We start from the raw sequence: 4,677 nt of genomic DNA, 5'->3' as shown, positions 1-4,677 counted from the left end.
ACAATACGACGCACATCGTTGACGGTAAACTTCGGTAACTCCAAGAGGCACCTTGTGAATTTCATAGACTCGGCCATAAACATCTGCACTTCCGCATACCAACCGGAAATATGGTTACATCCTTACACCAAACGAGGAAGTCGCGCGTGCACCTAGTTTCAAATGACAGTAAAATTGACCAATCATATCTTCCCTCTTAGTGGGCGGGCTTAACTGTATGATAATTTCCGCCCGCTGTGGTGACGCTAGCTGACGTGCGAGTTGTTTACAAGGAGGAACACGGAGTTGTGGACCTTATTTTGTTGGAACCTTATTTTGCTTAAAAAGTTATCTAGTACAGATATTATTGTTTATTGCGTTTCTAAAGCTGTACTGTCGTCTCAGTTTTTTTATTTTATTTTTATTGCAGTTAATTAGGAAAGGGGGGCCCACTTTTAATGGTCACGGTTCGCGACTGATATATATACGGTCTCTGGTATGAACCCTTTGGGTACAAGCCAGGCTGCATCAGGTTATTGTAGCAGCCTGGCTGATTTGGTGTTTTGGTTAAAAAAATAGGAAATTGTGATATGACGTGCTACTCAACTTTGGAATGTTTGGATTAGAATGTTTGGATTTCAATTTCGATGCTGAAAAGCTGAGAAGTAGTCGCATGACATTTTGCTGTGATTTACAATACTTACAAACATTACAAATCTTACAAATAATATCTAATTTACAATCGCAGATCTTTCTATTTGTTCTATATCTTTCTGTCTTTCTATTCTTTCTAATTTTTTATCTCGAGAATGAGTTTTTTCCACAGGAGAACCGACCAGCCAAGGCCTGGCCAGGAACAGAAGAACTTCATAGACACACCAGGTTTTACCACTCATGGTGAGAAAAATACATTTTCATATACTGTACATAATTTTATACTTCTATGTAAGACAGTATATTTAGTTCTTATGAGTATGGATTTCCATAGGCTTATTCATAATAATTAAATACACACATTTATGTAGTAGGTTTCTAAGGTTCAGAAAAATAACATGTATATTTATTCTACTGTCAACTGTCAAGATCTTTATTTTACATTTACACATGGTACAGTATAATATAATTAATAGACCATGGGTTATTTCTTTGACCATGGAAAAAGCAAATAAAAATAAACATTTTTAAAAAGAAACAGATTTCTAACATGACATCACAAATTCTTAAGCATTCTAATGACATCACATGGCACCATAGCCCTTCTTATAATCACTTGTTCATTGGGAAAGACTTACAAGGTTTTTGAGCCTCACTGTGAGGCGTGCTGGGTTTCACTTTACCTGCTGTGGGATTTTCAGGTGTGCCCTACAACCCCCAAGCGACAGTGATCCACACGGATCCCTGTGGACCAGCACCCTTCCCTCACAGAAGGACGGCGGGACCCTCAGATGTCGGCCATGTTAACACCCCTGTAGAAGGACCACTCCACACTGGTACTGTGTAACACTGAAGATTACATGCGTATTCAACAAACCAAATAACCATGCATGATGAAGTAGAAAAAAACATTTATTACATTTGTTTGTAAGGTCTGGCAGAGGTGCAGAACCATCAGCTTTCTGCACATGACCTGACCAGTAAAACATCAGTTTTATCAGAAAATATGACATGACATATTCTTCAACATCGTAATGAATTCAAATGGCACTGTAGCCCTTCTTATAGACCTGATGATCTTAACAGTACACATTCCTCTGTGCCCTGGGTTGGTGTTTTGCATTTAGGCCCTGACATGGAGAGGCAGAGACACCTTGCTCAGCCCCATGTTCAAGGCGAGGTCCTGAGACAGATGGATCCAGTCAACCTCCAGTCTGATGGTGGGTATTTGGGTATTTTGGGTATAACGTTGCTTTGTGTGGAATGCTACGGTTGCTATGGACGCTATTATTGCTATGGAATTCTATTATTGGCTAGTTAGTTAGGTTAGCCTAGCGAACGGTACCACGGAGAGTTTAGAGACAATATGGCGAGGTGATCTGTCTACTGCACTGTTATTCATAATCTTTTTCTTAATGTTCAATCAACATGACAGCAGATGCCCTTCAGAGACCAGTTGGAGACCAGTTGATCCTGGAAGAGGATTATGATGAGAATTATATCCCATCTGAACAAGGTACATTAGCTGTCGCATACTACCTGTTACAGTTTAGGACCCCGGATAAAACTTTTAACAGAGCCGGAGTGGCTAATCGGGAGATTCGGGAGGATTCTCGATGGGCCGGCTCATGTCAATCTCTAGTTTGGGCCGATTGGGATGGAAAAATAATTTTGGGCATGAAACTCCCGGGCTGAAAAAGTGGCCCTGAACTCCGGCCCTGAACTTTAATATATGTTACTGAAATGGTATCATTTAATATCCACCATTGATAAAGTCTACAAGCTACAACAGTTCCATCATTTAAAAACTAAATTATAACATTGACATAATAACTTAATAATATATAATAATATTATAATATATAATAATAATATTAACAACACAGTTCCAGTTGGGACTCCTGTATGTTCGTCCAAGCTATAGCTACACTTTATAACATAGAATCAATCTCCATGCATTATGGACTTAAATATTTGAATTTGTGGGATTTTGTCTTGATTTGAAAATATCATACTTATTGTGGGTATATTCTTCTTATCTGTATTGCTCCTCAGATATCCATGATTTTGCCAGACAAATTGGCATTGACCCTGAGAGGGAGCCAGAGCTCCTATGGCTGGCCAGAGAGGTGGCTGTAGCCCCACTACCTCCTGAATGGAAACCCTGGTAGGACAAGCTCATTCTCATACAGTAACCCATAATGAAACAGTTTTCTTATCCTTACACACAGAACAGTGAGTGTTGGTGTGAGTGTTGGTTCCTTTTAGAAAAATCCAAGCATACTCTAATGTGCCCTTAATTGAGGAATGGCTTCCATTCCAAGAACTCTACGTCTCATTCATGCTGGCTCGTTCATTCAGGTTCTCGATTACCTGACGTACCAAGGCCCTTTGTCCCCTGTAACTCAGTTATAATTTTAAGTACCATTTATAGAGGTAGGATGCACCTTGTGACCTAGGTGATTAGATGAGCAAATTAGACAGCCCAACTTTTTTTTAAAGACCATGGAACTGCAAGTCTGGAGAAGACTGAATAATTTGACTGGGAAATAAGATTGGGCAAGAGAAAATATAACAGGCAGAAGATGATTTTTTTGAAGTTGGGGAGTTTGATGTGACATGAAAGATCAGACACATTTTAACATATGAAATCATTTTTGGATTCTGTATTCAAATGGTTTGGGGGAAAGTATGACCTTATTGTCAGGTGTGACAGTGGTGTCAGTACCTTCATAGATAAAACACACAAGATCCAGGAGATATTTAATGTTAGTTGTCCCCGAAACTAACAATTGCAAAGTATAAAATGAATATTTCATCACTCTATGCAGCAGATTTGCTTGTAGACTTGGCCTTCTGGCACTATTAATCTGAGCAATGAGACCCAGAGCACCACTCAGTGTTTCAGATGTTGTCCTGTTGACACCTTTGTGGACAGTCCTGTGCTGGAGAACCTAGGCTTGTCTACATGTCAGGTGTTTTTATGTGTGTGTTTATCTATGTGATGAGCTTGTCTCCCTTTCCTACTCTCCAGTCAGGATGTGACTGGAGAAGTTTATTACTTCAACTTCTCCACGGGCCAGTCCACCTGGGACCACCCCTGTGATGAGCACTACCGCCAACTAGTGGCCCAGGAGCGGGAGCGTGCTCACCACGGCCGGACTGCCTCTGCCATCTCAGGCTCCGCCTCCACAGGAACCACAAAGAACAAGGAGAAGAAGAAGAAGAAGAAGAAGAAGGAGGAGAAAAAAAAGAAGGAACCAGAGGGACTGAAGGCCCCAAGAGTGAGTTTGGATCTGTGTACCCTAAAATGTATTTTGTTACACAGCAGTTATATTTGTCACACTTTCTCTTCAATTCTACACATTCTTGACTGCTGTGTTTCTAATAACACTGAAATGAATTGAACAATTATTTTCTCATCGAAGTATATCAAAAGATTTAGGATAGCAGTCGCCTAAAGTTGAGCAGAAAGGAGAAAGAAAGCTAAATTGTGTGTGCCATTCTGTTAAAGCTCTCTCTCTCTCTCTCTCTCTTTCTCTCTCTCTCTCTCTCTCTCTCTCTCTCACACACACACACTCACTCACACACTCACTCACTCTATCACTGTCTCTCAGCTGCTGGCTCCTCTGGCTCCACTGAGAGGGATGTGTGACCTTTCAGTTCCAGGACTGCGAGGTTCCCTGGGCAACTCCACAGACCTTCATCCTTTAAAGTCCTCACTAGGGGTAAATGTACTGTCTATATCCTCTAGTAGGGGTGAACATGTACAGTCTATATCCTCTAGTAGGGGTGAACATGTACAGTCTATATCCTCTAGTAGGGGTGAACATGTACGGTCTATATCCTCTAGTAGGGGTGAACATGTACAGTCTATATCCTCTAGTAGGGGTGAACATGTACAGTCTATATCCTCTAGTAGGGGTGAACACGTACAGTCTATATCCTCTAGTAGGGGAATGAAACCTCATTGTATACTTTTATAAGGTGGTGTAAGAACAAACCCTACATACGTCACTGGAGGTAAAAGAACACGTCACTCCT

The sequence above is a fragment of the Brachyhypopomus gauderio genome, unplaced genomic scaffold, assembly GCF_052324685.1.
Source record: "Brachyhypopomus gauderio isolate BG-103 unplaced genomic scaffold, BGAUD_0.2 sc34, whole genome shotgun sequence".
In the NCBI taxonomy this organism is placed as follows: Eukaryota; Metazoa; Chordata; class Actinopteri; order Gymnotiformes; family Hypopomidae; genus Brachyhypopomus; species Brachyhypopomus gauderio.
This window is presented reverse-complemented; position numbering follows the sequence as displayed.